This window comes from Chenopodium album, chromosome 17 (genome assembly GCF_948465745.1).
Source record: "Chenopodium album chromosome 17, dcCheAlbu1.1, whole genome shotgun sequence".
Lineage (NCBI taxonomy): Eukaryota > Viridiplantae > Streptophyta > Magnoliopsida > Caryophyllales > Amaranthaceae > Chenopodium > Chenopodium album.
In genome coordinates this window covers 19,031,736-19,045,668 of record NC_137850.1, presented here as the reverse complement: position 1 = coordinate 19,045,668, position 13,933 = coordinate 19,031,736, and positions in this window count along the sequence as shown.

Here is a 13,933-nt window from a genome sequence, read left to right as displayed (position 1 = left end):
CTTTGTTGCTTGCGTTTGACTTTCATTTGAATCAAAAAGCTTTGTTTGAATGTATTTGACATTCATTTGTTTCTAAAAGCTTTGTTGAATGCATTTGACTTTCATTTGGTTCAAAAAGCTTTGTTTGAATGTATTTGATTTTAAAAGCATTGTTAAAAGTGTTTGACTCTTATTTGACTCAATTAGCTTTGTTGAATGCATTTGACTTTCATTTGATTCAAAAAGCTTTGTTTGAATGTGTTTGACTTTCATTTGACTCAATTAGCATTGTGGAATGCAATTAACATTCATTTGATTCAAAAAGCTTTGTTTGAATGTATTTAACTTTCATTTGATTCTAAAAGATTTTTTGAAAGTGTATGACTTTCATTTCACTCAATTAGCTTTGTTGAATGCATTTGACTTTCATTTGATTCAAAAAACTTTGTTGGAATGTGTTTGACTTTCATTTGACTCAATTAGCTTTGTTGATTGTGTTTGACTTTGATTGGACTCAATTAGCATTGTGGAATGCAATTGACTTTCATTTGATTCAAAAAGCTTTGTGTGAATGTGTTTGACTTTCATTTGACTCAATTAGCTTTGTTGATTGTGTTTGACTTTCATTGGACTCAATTAGCATTTTTGAATGTATTTGACTTTCATTTGATTCTAAAAGCTTCGTTGAAAGTGTTTGACTTTCATTTGACTTAATTATCTTTGTTGCATGTATTTGATTTTCATTTGATTCAATAAGCTTTGTTTGAATGATATTGACTTTCATTTGATTCTTAAAGCTTTGTTGAAAGTGTTTGACTTTCATTTGATTCAATTAGCTTTGTTGAATGCATTTGACTTTCATTATATTCAAAAAGCTTTATTTGAATGTATTTGACTTTCATTTGATTCTAAAAGCTTAGTTAAAAGTGTTTGACTCTTATTTGATTCAATTCGCTTTATTGAATGCATTTGACTTACATTTGATTCAAAAAGCTTTGTTTGAATGTTTTTGATTTTCATTTGACTCAATTAGCTTTGTTGAATGTGTTTGACTTTCATTTGACTCAATTAGTATTGTGGAATGCAATTGACTTTCATTTGATTCAAAAAGCTTTGTTTGAATGTATTTGACTTTCATTTGATTTTAAAAGCTTTGTTAAAAGTGTTTGTCTCTTATTTGACTCAATTAGCTTTGTTGAATGCATTTGACTTTCATTTGATTCAAAAAGGTTGTTTGAATGTGTTTGACTTCCATTGGACTGAATTTGCTTTGTTGAATGTATTTGACTTTCATTTCACTCAATTAGCATGGTGGAATGCAATTGACTTTCATTTGATTCAAAAAGTTTTGTTTGAATGTATTTGACTTTTATTTGATTCTAAAAGCTTTGTTGAAAGTGTTTGACTGTCATTTGACTCAATTAGCTTTGTTGAATGCACTTGACTTTCATTTGATTCAAAAAGATTTGTTTGAATGTGTTTGACTTTCATTTGAATCAATTAGCTTTGTTGAATGTGTTTGAGTTTCATTTGACTCAATTAGCATTATGGAATGCAATTGACTTTCATTTGATTCAAAAAGATTTGTTTGAATGTATTTGACTTTCATTTGATTCTAAAAGCTTTGTTGAAAGTGTTTGACTTTCATTTGACTCAATTTCCTTTGTTGCTTGCATTTGACTTTCATTTGAATCAAAAAGCTTTGTTTGAATGTATTTGACATTCATTTGATTCTAAAAGCTTTGTTGAATGCATTTGACTTTCATTTGGTTCAAAAAGCTTTGTTTGAATGTATTTGATTTAAAAAGCTTTGTTAAAATTGTTTGACTCTTATTTGACTCAATTAGCTTTATTGAATGCATTTGACTTTCATTTGATTCAAAAAGCTTTGTTTGAATGTGTTTGACTTTCATTTGACTCAATTAGCATTGTGGAATGCAATTACCATTCATTTGATTCAAAAAGCTTTGTTTAAATGTATTTGACTTTCATTTGATTCTAAAAGATTTTTTGAAAGTGTATGACTTTCATTTGACTCAATTAGCTTTGTTGAATGCATTTGACTTTCATTTGATTCAAAAAGCTTTGTTGGAATGTGTTTGACTTTCATTTGACTCAATTAGCTTTGTTGATTGTGTTTGACTTTCATTGGACTCAATTAGCATTGTGGAATGCAATTGACTTTCATTTGATTCAAAAAGCTTTGTATGAATGTGTTTGACTTTCATTTGACTCAATTAGCTTTGTTGATTGTGTTTGACTTTCATTGGACTCAATTAGCATTTTTGAATGTATTTGACTTTCATTTGATTCTAAAAGCTTCGTTGAAAGTGTTTGACTTTCATTTGACTCAATTATCTTTGTTGCATGTATTTGATTTTCATTTGATTCAATAAGCTTTGTTTGAATGATATTGACTTTCATTTGATTCTTAAAGCTTTGTTGAAAGTGTTTGACTTTCATTTGATTCAATTAGCTTTGTTGAATGCATTTGACTTTCATTAGATTCAAAAAGCTTTATTTGAATGTATTTGACTTTCATTTGATTCTAAAAGCTTAGTTAAAAGTGTTTGACTCTTATTTGATTCAATTCGCTTTATCGAATGCATTTGACTTACATTTGATTCAAAAAGCTTTGTTTGAATGTGTTTGACTTTCATTTGACTCAATTAGCTTTGTTGAATGTGTTTGACTTTCATTTGACTCAATTAGCATTGTGGACTGCAATCGACTGTCATTTGATTCAAAAAGCTTTGTTTGGATGTATTGGACTTTCATTTGATTCTAAAAGCTTTGTTGAAAGTGATTTACTTTTATTTGACTCAATTAGCTTTGTTGAATGCACTTGACTTTTTTTTTATTCAAAAAGCTTTTTTTGAATGTGTTTAACTTTTATTTGACTCAATTAGTTTTGTCAAACGTGTTTGACTTTCATTTGACTCAATTGGCATTGTGGAATGCAATTGACTTTCATTTGATTTAAAAAGCTTTGTTTGAATGTATTTGACTTTCATTTGATTCTAAAACCTTTGTTGAAAGTGCTTGATTTTTGTTTGACTCAATTAGCTTTGTTGAATGCATTAGACTTTCATTTGATTCAAAAAGCTTTGTTTGAATGTGTTTGACATTTATTTGATTCTAAAAGCTTTGTTGAATGTGTTTGACTTTAATATGACTCAATTAGCATTATGGAATGCAATTGACTTTCATTCGATTCAAAAAGATTTATTTTAATTTAATTTACTTTTATTTGATTCTAAAAGCTTTGTTGAAATTGTTTGACATTCATTTGACTCAATTAGCTTTGTTGAATGCATTTGACTTTCATTTGATTCAAAAAGCTTTGTTTGAATGGGTTTGACTTTCGTTTGACTCAATTAGCTTTGTAGAAGGTGTTTGACTTTCATTTGACTCAATTAGCATTGTGGAATGCACTTGACTTTCATTTGATTCAAAAAGCTTTGTTTGAATGTGTTTGACTTTCATTTGAATCAATTAGCTTTGTTGAATGTGTTTGAGTTTCATTTGACTCAATTAGCATTGTGGAATGCAATTGACTTTCATTTGATTCAAAAAGATTTGTTTGAATGTATTTGACTTTTATTTGATTCTAAAAGCTTTGTTGAAAGTGTTTGACTGTCATTTGACTCAATTAGCTTTGTTGAATGCACTTGACTTTCATTTGATTCAAAAAGCTTTGTTTGAATGTGTTTGACTTTCATTTGAATCAATTAGCTTTGTTGAATGTGTTTGAGTTTCATTTGACTCAATTAGCATTGTGGAATGCAATTGACTTTCATTTGATTCAAAAAGATTTGTTTGAATGTATTTGACTTTCATTTGATTCTAAAAGCTTTGTTGAAAGTGTTTGACTTTCATTTGACTCAATTTCCTTTGTTGCTTGCGTTTGACTTTCATTTGAATCAAAAAGCTTTGTTTGAATGTATTTGACATTCATTTGATTCTAAAAGCTTTGTTGAATGCATTTGACTTTCATTTGGTTCAAAAAGCTTTGTTTGAATGTATTTGATTTTAAAAGCATTGTTAAAAGTGTTTGACTCTTATTTGACTCAATTAGCTTTGTTGAATGCATTTGACTTTCATTTGATTCAAAAAGCTTTGTTTGAATGTGTTTGACTTTCATTTGACTCAATTAGCATTGTGGAATGCAATTAACATTCATTTGATTCAAAAAGCTTTGTTTGAATGTATTTAACTTTCATTTGATTCTAAAAGATTTTTTGAAAGTGTATGACTTTTGTTTAGGGTATTTTTACCCCGCCATGTGGCCTAATCGGAGGGCGACACGTGTCAGCCCAAGGATAGTCCAAAGTGGACCATTCCCCGCTTGACACGTGTCATCCCAGATATTTGGGAAAATGTCGGCCTTCAGGCCCAAATCCCGAGAAAGCCGTAGAACGGCGCAGCCCACCAATGATTAGGGTTTGATACCCTAATCAGGGGCACAATTCCCAATGACCCTATAAATAGGGAGATTCCCCTCTTTTGGAGGGCAGGTTCACATTTTAAGGTATTCATTGAAAACCGTCCCTTTGATAGAGACAACTGAGTTTGGAATCCAAGCAGATCCACACCTTAATTTCCGCAACTTTTACTCTACTTCAAGTTACTAACTTGAGCGTTGGAGGCGGAGCACCATCCAACCGGTGTCTCCGTTAATTTTGCAGGTACAGAGCCGGCAGGATCAGTCTTCGAGTTGTAACTCTCCCGAGGGACAAAAAACCCCAAAACATCTGGCGCCGTCTGTGGGGAGAGTACCTCAAGATGGTTCAAAACTCTGTACCGATTCTCAACTCTACCTCTCTACGTCCGGGTACCCAGACGGGTAACTTGGATGACTTGCAACCGGTTATTCAACCGATCGGGTTCGAAACTCCTCAGCCTCCACCTCAGCCTCAGCCAGAGGTATTCACTGAGGAGGAGGATGAGGAGGAAGACAATGATGTTGAGACTTACATCTCTAGGGATGGATCTCTCATCTCTAAATCTATTCGTTCCAGGGATCAACTGGAGCGAAATGAAGACCAGGCGGGCTCCAGCAGGCGCCCACCTGGAAGGCCAGACGGGGAAACCCAGAAGGCCAAAGGTCAAGCCCCAGTCACCCGAGATGAGCTCATGAGATTCATGACCTCTTTCAAAGGTGAAATCAAGGCTATGATCAACAAAAACAAGGCAGGCTCTAGCAAGAGTCAGCCGGCTAAAAAGACTCCCACTTCTGGAAAGAAGAAGAAGCCGGTCAAGGACAGGCAGCCAACTCCTCATCCAAAGGAGAAGGCAGCCGCAACACTTGACTGGTCTAAGATTCTGATGCCCCGGCGACCCCAGCCGGAGGCACAAAATGCGTCTACCTTCGATGCACGACAAGTCATCGATCGAAGGAGGCGGCAGCAGTCTGAGTCAGCTACCACTTCGAGCTTTCCAGACAGCTTCAAGCAAGCTTCTGCAAGGAACTCTGTGTCCTTGCATGACAGTCGGACAGGCGGTAAAACCGTCAACACCGAACCTCAGCTGATGATAGGGTCTATACCATACGCACCCCAGGCGCAGTATGGGCAATATGGCCTCCAGTTCATGCAGCCACCTCCTTTTGGAGGACAGGCGGCATATACTCCTGCCCAGCCTCTGGACTGGCAGCTTCGGCTAATGAGGCTAGGCGAACAGCCGTCTGCCTTTGCAGCCAATATAACCGAGGCGACTCAGCCGACCAAGGTTAAGAATGTTTTGGTGGGCACCTATGATGGTACCACCAACCCGGAAGACCACCTGATGGCATATACCAACCTCATGTGCTTACAGGGGTGGGACGATGCCACCTGGTGTCGTTGTTTCCCGGCTACACTGAAGGGCATTGCCCAGCAGTGGTTTGGCAACTTACCAGCCGGTTCTGTTGATAGCTTCAAGAGGCTAGCCTTCTTGTTTGCTACCAACTTCTCAATGAACATTCCTGCCAAGAAAACGAGCCTTGATTTGAGCACCGTTAGGCAGGGTGAGAGAGAAGGGCTACGCGCCTATGTCAGGCGGTTCAACCTGGTTAGAATACAGATCCAGGGGCTGTCTGACGAGGTAGCATTCACAGACTTTTTCAAGGGTCTGAGAGACGGGTCGGCTTTTAAGTTCGACCTTGTCAGAAAAGGGGCATTTACGCTACAGGCGGCCCTGAGGGAGGCGGAAATCTATATACAGGCTACCGACCTCTGCACGCCTGGTAGCCAGTCAGACTCCAAGAAGTCTGACAAACAGAGAGACAGCCGGCCAGCTCAGCCAGGTAATAAAAAAGAAAAGAGCGGAAAGAGAAAAGAAGTCTGGGCGGTCAGCGATTCTGAGCAGCCGTCCCAGAAGAAGAAGAAAGAGTTTAAACCGTACGTCCCCAAGTACGAGTTTAACAAAGACCGCAACTCCATCCTCATGGAGGTAAAGGACCGGCTGTCCATTGAGAAGCCGAATCCATTGAAAAGCTCCGTCCAGTCACGGAACAAAGATAAATATTGCCAGTTCCATGAGGAAGTTGGCCATGACACCAACGACTGCTTTAGTCTGCAGCGGACGTTGGACCGTCTGGCTGACAAAGGGCTTTTAAAGTCCTACATTTCTAAGTCCCTAGCCGGGGCAAAAAAGAAGAGCAAGGGTCAGTCCTCCAAGGCTACCCAGCCGGCTAGTAGTTCGGATACAGATAAGGATCCGGTCTACACTATAGCAGGCGGATTTTCATGTGGTGGCCCTACCATCCGGGGCACCAAGAGCCATCTTCGAAAGATGGACAAGGATGATGATGAGCAGGCGTCTGCCTCCTCCACCTTCCCAGACGTCCTCATAACTGAGAAGGACAGGGGTAGCGTCCGCCGTCCGCATGACGACCCGGTCGTCATTGAATGTAAGGTTGCCAACCAGCTGGTTGGACGGATCCTTATTGACACCGGCAGCTCGTCGGACATCATCAGCCTCCGGTGCCTGCAGAAGCTGAAGTACAACTTCAGCAGCATGCATCCGGTTACCCACCCCTTGGTCGGTTTTGGGGGTGGGATGGTCTACCCAGCCGGCATAATTGATTTGCCCATCCGGCTGGGAGAAAAAGGCCAGGGACGGCATGTTGTCGTCAGATTCTTGGTCGTGGAGGAGTTGACCGCCTACAATATTATCCTTGGTAGACCAACCCTCAACGAAACCAAGGCGGTGATCATCCCGTCTCTTATGCTTGTCAAGTATGAGCGGGATGATGGCTCTGTTGGTTCCCTGAACGGGGATCAGAAGACGGCTCGGGAGTGTTATCTCTCAGCCGTTAAAGATACTGTGGCCTCAGACGGCCAAGGGAAGGAACCAATAGACCTTGACGCTGTCAAGGATGCCAACCCTGCCCCACCAGCCGTTGGTAAGAAGAGAAAAGCGCCTCTGCTGGTGGAGGTGAAAAAAGAGAAAAAATAGCAATCACTGACCGGTGAACGGTCAGAAGAGCTCCGTCCCCAACCGGCTGGAGAACACTTTGATCTCGTTCTAGACGACAGCCGTCCAGAGCGGACGGTGAAGGTTGGGACGGCTGCTAATGCTGCTCTGGGTGCAGACTTGCACCTTCTGCTGAAAGAATTCAAAGACATCTTTGCCTTTGAAGTGGAAGAGATGCCAGGCGTCAGCCCGGATCTCGCTGTCCACAAACTCGCCGTGGATCCCAAAAAGAAGCCCATCCGGCAAAAGAAAAGAAACCATGGCGAGGAAAGAAGTCAGGCGGCAGCTGCCGAAATCAAAAGGCTGCTAGACGCCAGGTTCATTCGGCCCTGCAATTTCCCCGACTGGGTGGCCAATGTGGTCCTTGTTAAGAAACCGAATGGGACCTGGCGCATGTGTGTTGATTACACAGACCTCAACAAGGCGTGTCCAAAGGACAGTTACCCGCTTCCAAAGATCGACAGTCTGGTCGACTCTACAGCCGGTCACGCCTTGATGAGCTTCATGGATGCCTACTCCGGCTTCCATCAGATACCCCTCTGGAAAAAAGATCAAGAGAAGACGGCCTTCGTCACTGATTTGGGGTTATTCTGTTATACTGTGATGCCGTTTGGCTTGAAGAATGCGCCTGCCACCTTCCAACGAATGATTAATACGGTCTTCATCAATCAACTTGGGAGGAATGTGGAGGCGTACATTGATGACATAATAGTCAAATCCAAGCAACAGGTGGATCACCTTGCTGATCTCCGAGAAACATTCACCACCCTCAGGCGGCATAAGGCCATGTTAAACCCCAAGAAATGCGTCTTTGGTGTTGAGTCTGGGAAGTTTCTCGGATTCCTGATTGATCAAAGGGGGATAGAGGCTAACCCCGAAAAGATACAGGCGGTAATTGACATGAAGTCACCCCGTTCTGTCAAGGAAGTCCAGAGGCTGACTGGTTGCCTGGCCGCCTTGGGGAGGTTCCTCAGCCGGTCAGGTGACAAATGCCTTTACTTCTTCCAAGCAATCAGGAAGAAGACCAGGTTCGAATGGGGAGACGATGCTGAGACGGCATTCCAGAGGCTAAAAGAGCGTTTGCACTCTCTGCCTAGGTTGGTCAGTCCTCTACCTAGGGAGACGTTGTATATGTATTTGGCCGTCTCAGACCATGCTCTCAGTGCCGTTCTCCTTACTGAGCGAGACGGCGTTCAGCTCCCGGTTTACTTCATTAGCCATGTTCTTAAAAATGCTGAACTCCGGTACCCCCTGGTTGAAAAATTTGGCCTTGCTTTGTACATGGCATTCAAAAAATTGAAGCCTTACTTCCTGGCTCATCCGGTGGTAATTTACACCGACCAGCCACTCAAGCGGCCGATGACTACCTTGGAGTCATCCGGAAGAATGCTAAAATGGGCAATTGAAATGCAAAGTCTTGAAATCACTTTCGAACCAAGAAAGGCAGTGAAAGGTCAGGCGTTTGCCGACTTCATTGTGGAGATGACCCGTCCGGTGGCTCCGGATAATCTTGATCAGGTTTGGAAAGTGTATGTAGACGGGAGTTCTACGAAAAACGGCTGTGGTGCAGGCGTAATTTATGAGTCTCCTGAAGGGGACAGATATGAGTATGCACTACGGTTCAATTTTCAGGCCTCAAACAATGAGGCGGAATACGAAGCCCTGCTAGCCGGAATCCGTATGTGTAAGGCGGCAGGGGCAACAAAAATTGACGCCTACTCAGATTCGCAGTTGGTCGTTAGCCAATATCAGGGAACATATGAGGCAACTCACCCGGCTATGATCAAATATCTTCAGGCGGTCAAAGAAGAGGCTGGGTCACTTGAGGAGTTCCGGCTGAATCAAGTGCCCAGGTCTGACAATAACCAGGCGGATGCGCTATCGAAGCTTGCATCTTCCGCCTGCCATGATACGCCTCGGTCAGTCTTCTGGGAAGTGCTTGAAAAAAGAAGCATCTTTGAAGATCCCATTGGAGTTCTAGACCGAAGCTCCACCTGGATGGATGGCATCCGGGCGTACCTCTCAGACGGCACGCTCCCTGATTCGCCACAGGAGGCAGCCGTTCTGAAAAAACGAGCCGCAAGCTTTGAGTTGAGAAATGGAGAACTCTTCAAGGCGGGGTTTCTTAAGCCTCTATTGAAGTGTGTAACCCCAGAGAAGGGGAAGGAAGTTCTCGAAGACTTACACTCGGGGTTCTGCGCCTCCCACATAGGCGGCAGATCTCTAGCCGTCAGAGACAGACGGCAATACTTTTGGCCTACTCTAGAGGCAGACGCCAAGGAATTGGTGAGAAAATGTGACAAGTGCTAGAAATTTGGCAAACTTATTCACCGCCCGGCTACTGATCTGACGGTCATCCACAGCCCAATTCCGTTTGCAAAATGGGGCATGGACATTTTAGGCCCTTACACGCCTGCACCAGGCGGAAAACGTTATATCTTGGTGGCTGTGGATTACTTCACCAAGTGGGTGGAGGCTGAGGCGGTAAAGAATATCAAGACATCAGACGTCATTTCCTTCATCTGGAAGAATGTCATCACCCGGTATGGGGTACCTATGTCCATGGTGTTTGATAATGGCCCTCAGTTTGAGATGCCTCAGCTAAAAACTTGGTTGGGAGATCAAGGGATCTCAACCTGTTTCGCATCAGTCGGCCGTCCCCAAGCAAACGGCCAAGTTGAAGCCTTCAACAAGCTGATCTCAGACGGCATAAAGATGAAAATTGAAAGAGCCGGTGGCTTATGGGCTGAGGAATTAATCCATGTCCTATGGGCCATCCGGACAACAGCAAAGGGGTCAACCGGAGAAACCCCATTTCTCATGGTTTACGGTGCTGAAGCCGTCTTGCCCATTGAACACTATGAGCAGACTCTCAGAGTCATGTTATATGATGAAGAGGCAAACTGGGAGGCAATGCGCCTGGCATTGGATTCACTTCCAGAACGTAGGGGCAATGCCGCCTTGCGTCATGAGATTTACCGTCTGAGAATGACAAGAGCCTACAACAAGAGAGTACACAGGCGTCCCTTGAAAGTGGACGACCTAGTGTTACAGAAAATGGAGGCAACCGGTAGGGCCAATGAGCTTGGAAAGCTAACTCCTAATTGGGAAGGCCCCTACCGGATTTATGAAGAAGTAAGAGACGGCACCTACCGCCTGGAAACCCCAGACGGCAGGCGCCTGCCTAGAACTTGGAATGTAGACAATTTGAAAAAATACTACTTCTGAGATTTTGTAAATTTTGTAAGCAAGAAGTACATTAATGAGAATTTGCTTTCTGTTATCATATTTTTTTTCCCGTCTGAGCCCAGACGGGTCACCTGTTTGTTTTTCTGAGTTTGACACTTGGAAATTGAATTAACGTCTGATTGACGAAGAGGCCAATGGCCAGATAAGTAAGCTAAGCATAGAAACGCTTAGTGGCTATACAGCCGGTCTATAACAAGACCAGAGGCCAATGGCCGGATGGCTACTTCGACCTAAATTCGCCTGTCCCAATCATGGACAAAGGCGTCCGGCGACACCCCTCCGGGTGCAATCGTCGCAGAGAGAAGCCAACCTGCTTACTCTACGTACCTATGCAGGCGGCCACAATTGGATGGCTGAATCAGCCATCCATAGCCGTCCGACCTGAGCAATCTAAGGAACGACCAAGTTTCGATCACCGGATGTCCAAAGGACATCAGCCGGTGACCGACTGAAGTTCCTACTTAGATTACTTTTTGAAATTATACAAGTCCCCCCAATGGGGTAGAAGGACATTGAAAGTATAATTGAATTACAATCCCCCCAGGCGCCAATTGCCTTCCTGCACCATGACGGGTCAGGCGGCAATTGCCTTCCTGCTCCATGAAGGGTCAGGCGGCAATTTGCCTCCTGCCCCCAGGCGCCATTTGCTTTCCTGCACCATGACGGGTCAGGCGGCAATTGCCTTCCTACACCATGACGGGTCAGGCGGCAATTGCCTTCCTGCTCCATGAAGGGTCAAGCGGCAATTTGCCTCCTGCCCCCAGGCGCCATTTGCTTTCCTGCTCCATGAAGGACAGGCGGCATTTGCCTTCCTGCTCCATGAAGGGTCAGGCGGCCATTTGCCTTCCTGCTCCATGAAGGGTCAGGCGGCCTTTTTTGCCCCCTGGCCCCAGGCGGCATTTGCCTTCCTGCTCCATGAAGGGCAGGCGGCATTTGTCTTCCTGCTCCATGAAGGGTCAGGCGGCCTTTTTTGCCTCCTGGCCCCAGGCGGCTTTTGCCTTCCTGCTCTATCAATGCAGATGGCCACAATTGGACGGCTGAATCAGCCATCCATAGCCGTCTGACCTGAACTGTCTAAGGAAAGAGCAAGTTCCGGAACCCGGATGTCTAAGGACATCAGGCGGGGACCAGCTGCATTTCTTACTTAGCGTTTTTATTTTTAAATTGTACACATTCCCATTTGGGGCAAAAGAGTTGTGCAATGGCAATTTAAATTCTGCTCAGACGGGCAACACCGTCTAGCTAGAAGCTGAAACGCCTGTTAATGTACGGCTGTGTACTTGGTTTGGGGCAATCACTACTGTGATTGATTGACTTACAAACGTATCATGCTCTTTGCAGCATCAGACGTTCCCAAGTCAATCAAACAGCTTCACTTGAAACCAACCACACAGCCGTCCAGGGGCAAGACCAGCCGCATACTTTTGATAAGTTAGGCGGAGAAAATTGCAGCCGCATACTTTTGATAAGTTAGGCGGAAAAATTTGAAAGCACAAGCGCAAAGTAATAAAACCGACTCAGTCGGTGCATTCATAAAAGATTTTCGTCCAACCAAACGGCTGGATGGATCAATTGTTATCAAATATTGTTTGCAAGATCCGGCTCCTCAGCCGGTAAAAATACAAATATACTCGGCACGCAGGCCGGAAAAACAAAGTGTTTGGCATACTGCCGCAGAAAAACTAAGGCTTGGCGCACAGCCGCTGAAGCTACTGCCCTGCAGGCGGCCCTTCCTGGTTCCTCTCGCCCTCCTCAAGGATTTCAACGTCTGGGGCTTCTGGAGTTTCAGGCTCCGGTTGTTCCGTCTCAGCCCAGGCGAGGAAGGACTCAGGCTCTGGCTCACCTCTCTCTCGCAAGTAGACGACTTCGTCAGCATACTTGTGAGCCAGGGCCCAGACGCCGTAATCCTTTCCAGGATTCAAGGCATCCCAGGCGATCTTCATCATGGCCTCATTATCGGCGGCCATCTCAGCAACCAGACGGTCTTGCTCCGCCTGGAGGGTTGCTCGGAAGTTCTCCTGAGCTTTAGCCGCCGCCTCCTCCATCTGGGATATCTTCTTCTTCAGATCAGCATTCTCTGAAGAAGCTCCTTGAAGAGCATGGAGGTTCTCTTGGGCCTTTTGGAGGTCCTCCTTCAGCTTAGGGAGATCCGCCTCCGCCTGCTTCTAGGCCGCCTCTGCAGCCTCGGCCCTCTGGTTGGCCGTCTGCAGTGCCGCCTCCAGCTCTTGAATTTTGGCCGCCTGCATCATTTCGGTTGCTTTAGTTTCAAGGTCGTTAATTATGGTTGAATGCAAAGCAACATCATTGGCAATGGAGGCGGACTCCTTGGCCCGTCTTACCTCATCCCGTTTGCGGGTGTAAGGGCGCTTGAGACCGTCTACCCGCAGCAAGGCCTACAAAAAATAAAGGTTAAGGATGCAGACGGGAAAGAGTGTAGAAATAGCCATTGAAAAAATTGGTTAAGTGTACTACCTCCGCCAGAAGGGTGACGATACGTTCAAGATTGAACGTCTCAATCCCTGGGATAGCATCCTTATCCCGTTTGCTTACAGCGCCCAGCATGGCCCTGGCATGCTTCTGGACGTCTGGCCAGCGAGGCGATTGATCTGCATCACAATCAGCATCAGATTGGGTTACTAAAGCAGCGCCTATCTGGTTCCGACCGTCTGAGGATGACGTTTGCTGGGAGTGTGATTTCACTTGCAGCGGCCATCCCAGCTCAGACGGGGATTCAAAGGGATTCTTACCTGCAGAGCCGGCCAGGCGGGAGCCGCTGGCAGCCGTTGAAAGCCCCCCGGTTGCAGGAAGAGGACGGGCCAAGTCTAGGCCAAGAGAGCCTGACACCTGCTCATTCCTCCCTCCTATTCTCATTTGCCTCCCAGGCGGGGCAGTAGGAGTAGCAGAGGAGGCGGCCTTTTTAGAGGACTTGCTTGGGTTTGAGACGGGGGTCTCCTCCCTAGCCCGTTTGAGATTCCTCTCAAACGTCTTGTCCACCTTGCCTCCCTGAAAATACAACAACTTAATGTCAGCAGACGACGTGAGGAAACGTTGAAAGTTAACTCAAAAAGCAGGTCAGGCGTTTACTTTGGCCCTGAGCTCACGCGCCTGGGCTTCCGCCAAATCTCGGCGGATCTGGGCAGAGGACTGTCTGGGTGTCTTCTCTTCGGGCAACATGTTTAATGCTTCTCCTGCAAGGTCAGACGGAAAACAGTTAGAACATTAACAAGAAATTCATTTCCGACACAAA